The sequence below is a fragment of the Acomys russatus genome, chromosome 17 (genome assembly GCF_903995435.1).
Source record: "Acomys russatus chromosome 17, mAcoRus1.1, whole genome shotgun sequence".
NCBI classification, from domain to species: Eukaryota; Metazoa; Chordata; class Mammalia; order Rodentia; family Muridae; genus Acomys; species Acomys russatus.
The window spans coordinates 30,597,122-30,609,320 of NC_067153.1; positions in this window are offsets into that span (position 1 = coordinate 30,597,122).

Below are 12,199 nucleotides of genomic sequence, written 5' to 3' on the forward strand. Positions count from 1 at the left end.
CTCACTTTATGATTCTGGATCTGCCACGAAGTGAGCTGCTTTTGCCACATGTCACTGTCACTGAAGGAACCAGCCCCCTTATGGACCCCCATTAAAGCCAAAGTCTGGGAAAATGTAAAAGTCAGCCTACTCAGTCCTCCCTTAAAGACACCCATTAAGGCCAAAGCATGTACATTTCTAGGGGGTCCAGCTTGAACCAAGGACAGACAGATATCAGATCACTGTATGTGTGTGGCAGGGACAGGAAAAACCTTGAAGAGTCCAACTTGACTCAAGGTCTCAGTCTGTGCTCAGAGTCCAGCTGGACTCAAGGACAACTAGTTGTGTTTAAAATTTCCACTACCCCTCCCCAACTAAAAAAGTTCCTAAACGCCCCCTGTGACTGCTTCAACCAATCTTTCCCATAGGTCAGCTTGCCCCTCCACCCATTATCCAACCACCAAATGCCAAGACTTGTAACTCCTTGCTTGCAGCTTTTCTGCCCAAATGCCAACCAATCACATACTGTAAAATTCATTTCTTTGTCTAAAACCTATAAAAGGCCTGTGCCTCTGTTTCTCGGGGTCTGCAGCTTGAAAGAGTGGACAGACCCCATCGCGATGGCTCAATAAATTCCTATTCCTATGCATTTGCATCGACAATGGACTCTGTCTCTTAGTTGGGACTCCGGAGATAGACTAGAGATCTCTCTAGAGGTCTCAGTCTTACATCACCATGGTGTACTCTATCACAGTGGAGCTGGCTAATGTGGGCTGAACCATCGGAACCTGAGAGTGAAAACAATTCCTTCCTTGGAGCTGATCTTTCACTTGTTTTTTGGTCCCTTCAATGTAGCAGTGCTCAGACCACTCTCCTTCCTTGGGAGCAAGCTGAATGGCCAATCTGGAACTCAAGGTCTTTATTCCATCAGTTCGGCACCCCCGGTTGGATAAGCGGTGTTTCTTTCCAGTGAAATCCCTAAGTTAGCTTACTGTCCTTCAAACAAATGGAAGGAAATCGCAGTAGTAAGTAAAGTAAGCGGGGACTCTGCCTTCTTCAGGCGGCTCCTCACTGGAGGAAATGGTTGTGTTGGTTGCTGGGTTCAGGGTCCAGGTAACCAGAGGACACCCAAGCCTGCAGTGCCTCTTCCTAGCATCCAGTAGAGCAGATATTTTAGAAGGCACTGCTCCCCTATCTCCTGTGATTGCCTATAAATAGTACTTTGTATCCCCAGGATGAGGCTAGATCTGCATGACCCATTTGAAGCATCTTCTCCACCTCAGGTAATAACGATAGTACCAAAAGGCATTGCATGCCTTCTCTCCTGTTGTCTTCCCTACAGCTCAGAGCTTATATATTGCCCTGTATCTGTATATTAAAGAGAATAAGCCCAGAAATATAAAGTTGGAAAATATGGCTATAGTGCTCGGCCTGGAGGGAACTGAGGGAATGGTGCTTTTTGAGAAAACTTGGGATTATCTCCTTTCTCAAAACAGAGGGATACAGTGACCTAGAGAGAGTTCAAGGAATAGAAACCACCCTGTCTAAACAGCAACCCCACAAGTATGTATTTCACTCATGCAATAGCTATGGTTTTGAAATGTGTTTGAAAATCTCCACTGTATAAGCAAATTTCTCTTTTCATTTTGCAGTCTTTGATAACACACTCAATGAATGATATGGACTCTCTTACTCTGTCGGAAATCCCTTGAGTGGATATTGACTTAGAATAATTGGTTGGGGGTTGAGACTGGGAATTCTTTTTCAGGAGATGGCAGGTTTGTTCTGATAGGTGTTTGCTACAAGTGGTCGTTACCGGTCAGCTCTCTAGAGCATGGGAACAGGGAGGCTGACCTCATCTTTTGTTACAGGTGTGCTTGGGTTCATAGAGAAATGGCTGCCCTCTAATTTATGCAAATAAATAAATAAATAGTATTGCTTTGCTGTGTGTGTGTGTGTGTGTGTGTGTGTGTGTGTGTGTGTGTGTGTGTTAAAAGTCATTTTCCTTAGCTAGGAAACATACTAGTTGCTTCCTGGGCTATTTCTGGGTGCTTTTACTATGATGATGAACTTGAAATCAAGATGATAAATATAATGCTGCCCCCAACTAGGTTTTGTGAATACAGGTGACATTATCTTTAAAGTAGCCCATCACTTAGCCTCTCTCCCCATTGGCAATGGGACCTTGAGAAGAAGGTTGTTAGATAGGCATTGGTGGTGACCTACTCTTTGGAGCAATGCTTCCATCAACCAGTTTTTGTATGGCTGTCGAAACAGCAGGCCATTCAGACGTGCAATGTAAATGCTAATCCAAGTGTCCCTCATAACAGGGCATTAAAGTGGGCTCAGCCCTCTGGAGGCTTCCAGAGGAAACAGCCAAAAGAGTTTGGGAAGGACTTGGACCAATTGCATAGGAAGTGGAGGGTATGTTTCCTTTTCCCGTAATGCAGTGGCTGTTTCTCAGTTCTGGAAACAGAAGACAAAATGCCCTTGCGTACCAGGTCATCAATTTCAGGGGCTGTTGTTTTCTGGGTAGTTAGAGTCCAAGATTTGTTATCGCTGATGGTCATTTGTAGCTTCCTTCTGTGCCGAATAGATTTTAAGATCACAAACCATGAGGCAAGCATCAAACTGGATGTGAAAATCAATGACCCATCATGGCTACAAGTATGTAGATGGCTACGCCGTGTGCCCAGACCACTGCAGGGAAGGATCTGCTTCACAAAGAGCAGACAAGGCAGCCTTATTTACTCACTTCTCCCTGTCTCCTGCCCACCACCTGCTCTGCCACTGAAATGTGCCAGTGAACTTAAGTCAAGTAATAATCTGTGACTAATCTATATTAGGCTTCTAAGCCATTGATCTCCTTCAATTTAGCAGAGACTTTGATGCACACAAACGTCATTCCCTACTCTGGCTATCCTTGTTTGTACAGAGCATGCTTTATGCAAGCTTCTGAAACACAGAAATTAGGTTGGATGCTCCTCTAGATGCCAGAAGCTGCAGAACAGGGGAGTCCAAACTTCTATTATTATCTGTCACATCAATATCACAAGGTTGGTGGCCTTTTGCTCTACATGATGCAAATCGCAGTAGAAAAAGGATGTCTCTTCCAGTGCTGGCCTTGAGCACCTTTTGTTTCCTTCATTGTTGGACACTAGAGAGAAGTGTCAACAAACAGCTATGAGTGGCAATAGGTGGAGTCCTCTAGTGTCACAGCTCTTATGCAAGCTCTTAGCTCTACACTCCACCGTGACAGAAGACAGGGTACCCTAAGGCCATGAGAATGGGCAGTGTTGTAACTTCTGAGCCTAGGGTGCCCGAGACCTTTGGCTGAAAAGGTTTGACTGTTGTCTGCAATTTTTCTATGGACAAAGGCCAGAGGCTCCTCTCCCCTGCCTCTTTACAGCCTTGCCTTCTTGGCTCTCTGCCTCTTCTTGCTTTCTTTCATTTTTACCATTTCCTCTTGTTCCTGTCCTGTGCACTCACTTGCGCTATTGAGCTGGCTTCTGTAGTAACAGTCACTGCCAAGCCCGCTGATGCTTGCGTGGCGGCTACCGCTACCTCTCTTACAGCTAGTTTTGTTTCTGCTGCCTTTGCTGCCGCTTATGACTCCAGCAAAGACGCTAAGCTTGTGGCCCTGAGACATGCTGTGGCTTTCAACATCACCTATTTCTTTCTAGCTCCGCTGCTTCCGCAGTTTGGCCTCCCATCCCTTCTGCAAGTGCTGCTGTCTCCTCTACCATCTCTTCATTCTTTTCATGTTACTAAGTCACCCTCACTGCTTATGGAAGACAGCAAAAGTAGGCAGAGGGTACTCAAGAGAAGCCTTTTACTGGGCCTTATGTTATAAATGAGGGGGCAGCACTGGAGTGTGTCTCCTAAATGACTCACTTCACCATGTGAGCCAGCGAGCCTCCTTAGACAGTCAAAAAAGGGTGTTTGAACCTCATGGTAGACCTTCAACAAGAATTAAAGGTCTTGTCCCTTTTATGAGTCACAGTAATCTCTCTGCTGGGCCATGCTGGGAAGTGATTCACCTCTGTTCTGGGTGAAAACAGTTGCAAGAAAACTCGGGTGCAAACTGTTTGGAATGGTCCTGATGGAGGCTTCACCCTCAATGGGAGAACAGGCAGCTGGGATTGTTTGTGAAGTTTCCCCAACATCACTGTGAGTATTCAGAATAACACTGCGTGGTGCAGGACAGCTGAGCTTAAACAACAGCCCCTTTGCTCTGGGCAGTCAGGCTAGCAAGAAAGATAGGAACAACTGGCTATTAAGGAGTGAGGTCTGTCTCTTTCCTAGCAACTTTATCTACAGGAAAATTCAGATTCGAAGGAATGGTTACAGGAAGAACCCATCACTAACAGCAATACTGATTTTAGAAGTGCATGATATTTTTCCCTGATTTTAAGACTGAATTAACCATACATAACATCTGCCAGGTGCTCCAAGGAGAGATGGGCCTCTATCATTTGTCTCAGGCACTGTTTCTAGAACACGCCCTATTACTATACACTGTGGAGCATTTTTTTAACCTTATCTCAAAGCATCTTTGGAGGTTGCTGTAAAGTAAATATCCTCACTCTCATTTTATAGGAAAGGGCGTAGAGATTGACAGAAAATAACTCACCTGAACGAGTCAGGAATGGCTATGACTTTTTTGACATTTTAATTTTTAAAAAGTATGTGTATCCACGCTCTGTCTGCATGTATGTCTGTGTACCATATGCATGGATGGTGCCTGCAGAACATAGAAGATGGAGTCAGAGCCCTGACTGGAGCTATGGGACAGTCGTGAGCTGACCTCTGTTGCTGAGACATAAGCCTGAGTCTTTTCCATAGCAGCCAAGCGCTCTTTATCATTGCAGAGCCATCTCCAGCCCTCAGGTATATATTCTTAGCCACAGCATGAAAATTGCATTAGGGGCTAAGAATTTTCACCCAGAAGTTCCATGTCCATCACAGAACAAGTTAAAAAAATACCATTAAGGCAATCTCCTCTTCTGTTTGCTTTTTAAATCATTTTCGAGTCACTCAGATATTTGTTCACTTTAAAGGAGTCACAAGTACATACCTGTATCTAGTCTTAACATCTTAACTTTTCAAAGCTGGCAAATCAGTCTTCACTTTATTATTCACGACGTTTTCATAATGAATGTGTGGTTACTGTTGTTGCTGCTTTCTGTGTAAATGTGTGCATTTGGGGGAGCATTCATGTGAGAGGAAGGTTGACCTTGGCTTTCATTCCTCAGATACCGTCTTATACACGTGAGTTTTGACCCTCTCACTGGGTTGTGGGACTCACTGAGTATTCTAGGCTAGTTGGCCACTGAGCCTGAGGAATCTGTATGTCGCTGCCTGCCCCAGAATGGACTTATAAGTGTGTGCCACAACACCCAACTTTTCTCTTTAATGCAGATTCTAGAGATCGATAGCAAATACTTGTGTTTGCATAGCAAGCTTGATGAAGATAGTTTATATTTGGGGAAGGGACGGAATTTTCTAATCAGCCAATCTAGCTCCTAAATAAATGAAACAGAGCTTTATTAGACTTATTAACAAGCTTTAGGCTTGATAACTGGCTGATATCCACTTATACTAATCCTCTAAGCTTGTCTGCCTACTTCCCAGTCACACCACCCCCCCAAGTTACTTACCATATTGGTCCAAGACCAGGGATGGAAGCTCTGCCTACCTCTCTTCTCTCCCCAGAATTGGCTGTCCAGCTTCTTTCTTAACCAATCAGAGATAGTTGGGAAGCAAAGTTTACATAACATTGGCCAACGGACATGGCAATATCCTTATCCGGACTGCAACCAGATCTTGAGGTACAGAATTCAGCATTTGAATACACAGAGCACCAGACCAACCCCCAACATAAGCATTTTATCAAGTGAGTTATCTCCCCAAACCCCTAATTATATTTGTTTCATCTTTTTACCGTTTTATGTCCCAGGATCCAATCTGGAATAACAATTTTCATTGAGGTATTCCATTTTCCTGGGCTTCTCTCAACAGAGTGTCTCACTTTCCTTGGTTTCAATGACCTTCATAGTTTTGATGAGGAATGATCTGATAGTTTGTAAAATGGGTGTTGATCTGATGGTTTTCTCCGGCTTATATTTTGACTCCTAAGCAAAGGCATGTGGAGCCAGAGAATGACTTGGCAGCTAAGATCTCATACTGCTCCTGCAAAAGACCCGGGTTCAGTTCCCAGCAGCCATATCGGGCAGCTTAAAAACACCTGTAACTCCAGCTCCACTGAGATCCGATGCCTTTGGTACCACCAGCACCTGCACTCATGTACACACACACACACACACACACACACACACACACACACACACACACACATTCCGTGGCCTATTCCTGCTCCCACCACATTTTTTTTAAAGTAAACAAATACATGATAAATTTAACCAAGAGAAATTCTTACATAAGTTTTCCATTGTCCTGGCTTCTGTGTACAGATGGGGAAAGGAATTCTTTGCTACTCCAGGATCAGTATTAAGGGAGGCACTTCAAGAAAGTAACTGTGTATGCAGAATTCTTTTGGATGACTGAATAAGAGACATTTGATAAGAAATTCTTAATCTTAGAAATTTCACACTCCCACAAAATAAAACCTTACTTATTTATAAAAAAAAAAGTTAGAGAAAATAATATGGTAGGTAAAGCCATGATTTCAGTTAATGACAAAATTGTCATTGCAAATAGCATGTTTGTGGCCAACAGAAACAGATGTCCGTATAACAATTTGGAACCATCCAATGCATAAAGCAATCTGTAGATAATCTCCTAAGCAGATATAGTATCAAAATGTATTCATTGTCAATTAGCCATACATCCAGGCTAGATGTCTAATTGACCAGTTAATTCCTAGGCTGTCTAGGGAGCTACTATCCTTGGTACCATACCTCAGAGAGACCTAATGTTAACAAACAGAAGAAGACATTCCCCTACTCAGGTAAGGAGCAAGTTCAGAGTGGCGTGCTCTTTCTGCAGAATCAGGTGCCTCGTCAAGCTGCTGTTGACGCAGGCAGAATAATTAATGTGATTGTGGGTAACTTATCATCTCTGTTTAGGTGCTTGCAAGGAAAACTTAGGCAAAGACTCAGCTTTCACCAAGACATGGTATTCGATACCCACACACAAGACTAACTACCCAGCTATAGTAGAGAAAGCACCCTTAACAGTGTAAGCTGCTTGTGATAGTGTTCTGTAAATTATGACTGAGTCCTGGCTAGTTTAGTGGGTGAAAATAACCTTGTTTAGTTTCTTCCCCAAAATAACTACCAAAAAAAAAAAAAAAAAAAAAAAAAAAAAGAAATCACCTCTCAATCTCACCAATGAGCCAGGCACATTATCTCTTAGTTTGATAACTGCAGGTAACAAGAACCACCGAAAAATCTTTTTTATTTTTATTTTTTTATCTTTTTCGAGATAGGGTTTCTCTGTGTAGCCTCGGCTGTCCTGGACTGCTTTGTAGATCAGACTAGCCTCGAATCCACAGCGATCTGCCTGCTTCTGCCACTCTGAGTTTGGGGTGAAAGTCATACCACCAAGCCCAGTTTCGTTGTCTTTTTTATAAGAGGGAAGTTTACTCACTAGAAGAAATGGACTTGTAGGTTTCTAGGACCCTCTGGATCCTTTTATTTTGCTATTCTCCCATGCATCTCTCATTTAGAGTCCCAATAGGATGTCCTCCTCTCTGCCCCAGTTTCCTGGTAAGTGAAGGCTTTCGTGGGACATGCCCCTTGGGCTAGTATGCAGATATAAGTGAGTATATACCATTTGATTCTTTCTGCTTCTGGGTTAACTCACTCATTATGATCATTTCTAGCTCAATCCATTTATCAGAGGAAGGACAGCAGGTTGCCAAGAAGAGACTTGATACCCTATGAGCATATACAGGGGGAGGTAATCCTCCTCAGGAACAGTCATAGGGGAGGGTAATAATGGGAAAATGGGGGGGGGGGAGAGGGAAGAATGGGAGGATACAAGGGATGGGGATAAACACTGAGATGTAACAAGAATAAATTAATTAAAAAAAAAAAAAAAGAAATGGACATGATTCATTCCAGAAGGGCTGTGATAGAGCAAAGGAAAACTCCAGGTGAGTTTTCTAGCTATATTGCCAGTCATGGCGCCTCTGTGCACTCCTTCCTCTACCTCTGCGTCCCACTTGCTCTTCGCTCCAGTCATATTTGCAATCCAGGAACATAGCCAGAGAGGGATTTGGAAAAAGTGGGGGAGCTTCTGATGTATGGAAAACATAAAGGCTTTATCTTCAACTAAAGGCTCTAAATTTTCTTTGTGGGACTTGGAATTTGAAGGCCCTTATCGTCCACAAGGCTGAGCTGCTTCGGGAGTTGTGGGTTCTTTGTTATGGATTGCAGCTGTGTCCTTGTTTGGCAGAGAAAGATGAGTCTAGGAAGTAAACATAGTTCTGCTTGGCAAGGGCGCATGGCAGGTGAACAGCAAACAGGAGAGACGCCTGGAGGCAAAGTTACGTGCTGTGGAGACAGAAGCCACAGTCTTGGGATCGATGCATGCCTTGTCTTTTAAGAGAAGCCTCCATCAGAAATGATGGGAACTAAACACACCTCCTTTGTTTACCTGAGAGCATTGATGTTTAGGGTGTGTGAATTCAGTGTGGTGGTGTATGTGTGTGCCTTTACCAAACGTTCACTGAGCTTATGTACAGCTGAACTGAAACTACACAGAGGTGTTTGGGAAATTACTTGGATGTAGTAACCACTCACAGATTCTCTAAAAACCTTTACTATGATGGCCTGATTTGTTGCTTAGACTACATTTGATGTGTGTGTGTGTGTGTGTTTTGAGATGTTTATGCCATAAACATTAACTTCTAACTCATCAAGCATAACTCCATCTTCTGGTAAATGCCATTCTGCTCTTATCTTCCATGAGATCAATGTTTGTAGATTTCATACATGAGGTCATATGGTATTTGTCTTCCTGTGCCTCACTTACTTAACAAAATGACATCCAGTTCCATTAATAACATCTCAACAATAGCAGCTAGTCCTTTCTATGGCTGAATAGCATTCTGCTGTATATATGTGCCACATTTTCTTTACTCATTAATAAAGATTTTAGTGTTGTTTCCAACCTACTCCTCTATCTCTTTCTCTCTCTCACACACACAGAGACACACATAGACACACACACACACACACACACACACACACACAGAGAGAGAGAGAGAGAGAGAGAGAGAGAGAGAGAGAGAGAGAGAGAGATGCATACCATATACACATATGTTCACACACACACACAAATACATGAAAAAATATTTTATAGAAAGTTAATCATGGAACTATCAAATACAACAAAATTTAACCATGGAAGTGGGCCATGGGGCTGAAACTGAGGGTGCTAAGTCAAAGCTCAAGCACAGTGTCTTCAGTCTCTTTATCTCGAGAGTAAGTGTATAAACACAGAAGATGAGTGCTCATTAATGAAGAGATTGAACCATCAAAAAGACTTAGAGATAATGATATGCAGAAATCCTGCAACAAAAAGCTAACACAAAGCTCAATTGCCCTGTGGTGGTAATTGCCAGTCCACAAGCCCCATCAACACACACAAATTAAATGTTTAATTTCTCACCCAAGTATCTCCTGACATTTGGGAAAAAATCTTCTTCACAAATGACTGATCCCAAAATAATAAACCAAAAAAAAAAAAAAAAAAAAAAAAAAGGAACTGGGATGAGCCTATAAAAAATGGCAAAAACCCGAGGATATTCTCTTCTCCTCCCCTCCCCTGCCTTCTTCTCTCCCTCAACCTCCCCGCCCCATCCCTTCTCTCATTTCTTCTGCTCTCTCCAGCCCTCGGGAAGATACAGATATATACTGCATTCTTGCATCAGAAATAGAAAAAAATATAGATAGGAATATATACACATTCTTAGAATTAAGAGAGCATGTGGTCAAACTTAAAATTTCATTCAGAGTTTTTAAAGTAAATTTGATGGAACATTCTAGAAGAAAAAGACAATGAAAATTATAGCAAAATTCAAAGGAAAGCAGAAATCCATGACAACTTCCTTTTCTCAATCTATCAAGCAGAATTCCAGAAGAAAAAAAGCAACAACAGAGGAGTCAGATTATCAAATAAATAGACCATGAAAATTGCCAACAAGTAAATTTCACTAGTTCCTACATTGAATTGGCTCCTCTATAAGACAGATAAAGTAAAACTCACACTAAGACATATTATGATGAAATTTTAGATGCTGGCAGTACAGAGAAGATCCTAAAATAAGAACAAAATTCATCTTCTCTAGAGAAACACGAGATCTAGCCAAGAGGATAAAAGAAGGAGATCACATGCAGGATGAGAAAACAGATCTTCAACTCTGAATTCCAAATCCTGCTAACTCAATTTTTAGATATTCAAGGAATCCTAAAACTTACCTTCTTGGTCCTGACTTAGAAAAGTAATTAAGAGATAGTTGCTTGCTAAGAAAGTAGTAAAACAAGATGTATCATGATTTCAAGAAATGGCCCATGAAGCAAAAAGGTCAATTGTAAGCAAGCTACAGGACTAGGAGAAAGCTGAGTTAGAAGACAGCTGGGCAAACTCCAGTAGGAAGATGACATTCTAGGGCAGTGGTTCTCAGTCTTCCTAGTGCTGGGACCCTTTAATACAGCTCTTCATATTGCAGTGACCCACAACCATAAAATTATTTCATTGCTACTTCATAACTACAAATCTGCTATTGTTACGAATCATAATGGAAACATCTGATGTGCAGGATATCTGATATGTGACCCCTGTGAAAGGGTCATGAGCCACCCACAGGGGAAGGCCTTATGTGATGTTACATATAGTCATGAAACATAAACATGCAGCATGAATTAATCTAAACATGCGGACAGAAATGTTTTTGAAGGACAGGCATGTGTGTCAGTGTTTGTGAGGAAGCAAGCTGAGTTCATTCAACAAAATATACTTTCAACAAAAAAAAACTTTCAAACTGACGCATGAAGAACTGAATATATTATAAAATTATGTGTGCTTTCTAGGAAAAACAATAGAAAACCAAAAGAGATTGCTACTGAGGTGTGAATGCTACTTTATAGATTATACTTTTTTTTTTTTTTACTAGTGTTTGGATTTTTGATGTTGTTTATAAATTGTTTTGACAAAAGTCAAATTTAATTTTAGAACAACAAGCCCAGCTCTGCTTTGTCATTTGATATTTGTGCTGTAAATATCCTTCCTGAGAAAAGCATCTTACTGGGGTGAACTGTAGTTAACAGAGAAAGCCATACCTGGCCAAACTGCCAAGGATAAATCATGGGGGAGTGAGTGGTCCCAATTGGGACAGCTATATCAGTCCTTCCCAGGTTCTGGAAACACTGAAGAAGGAGAGCAACCAGAATGTGAGAGCCAGAAAATGGGGAAAGATTTAACTGCATATGTTTGAGTCTGTCAACATTTCATCATGGATTGGGCCTCTATCCTTCTTTGAGGGATGATTAGCAACAAACAGCTTTGTGGGAGGGTGTGTCATCTTCTTCAGTGGTGTAGCTTGGCTAATTAACTCAGTGGGATAATACAAATTCCACCTTCTATAGGAGGAGGTCTTGAGGAGAAGTGATCCAGTAGGATAGGGTAGGTGTGAGAGAGGGAATGGGATAAAAGGGAAACAAACAGACAAACAAACCATTGTATGAATAAGTAAAATGATCAGTTTAAAAGAGAAGAAGAAATAATAGGCATTGATAATAGCTCTGAAAGTGTTCAGAAGAGTGTTACAACGGATGGTTGGTTTTAATCCAGAAAATAAAAGCCTTGGGAAAAAATTTAAAAGTAAAATGTGTAGCATTAAAACGAAAATAATAATAATAGAAGTTTTGTTTGAGAGACCTGGGGAGATGGCTCCATGAATAAAGTACAATAATGCATAACCATGAGGAACTGAGTGTGGGTTCAAGTACCCACACAAAACCGGGCCACGGAGGCATGTACTTTTCATGCTGGGGCTCTGATGGTGGCGAAGGGAGACTGTCTCAGAGACAGACAGATTCTGCTGGTCAAGTGACCTAGCTGAGTTGGTGGTCTTCAGGGTCAGTGAGAAATCCTGCCTCAAAAAATACACTTAAGAGCAAAGAGAAGGTACTCAAAGTTGACCTCTGTGTACACACACACACACACACACACACACACATACACACACACA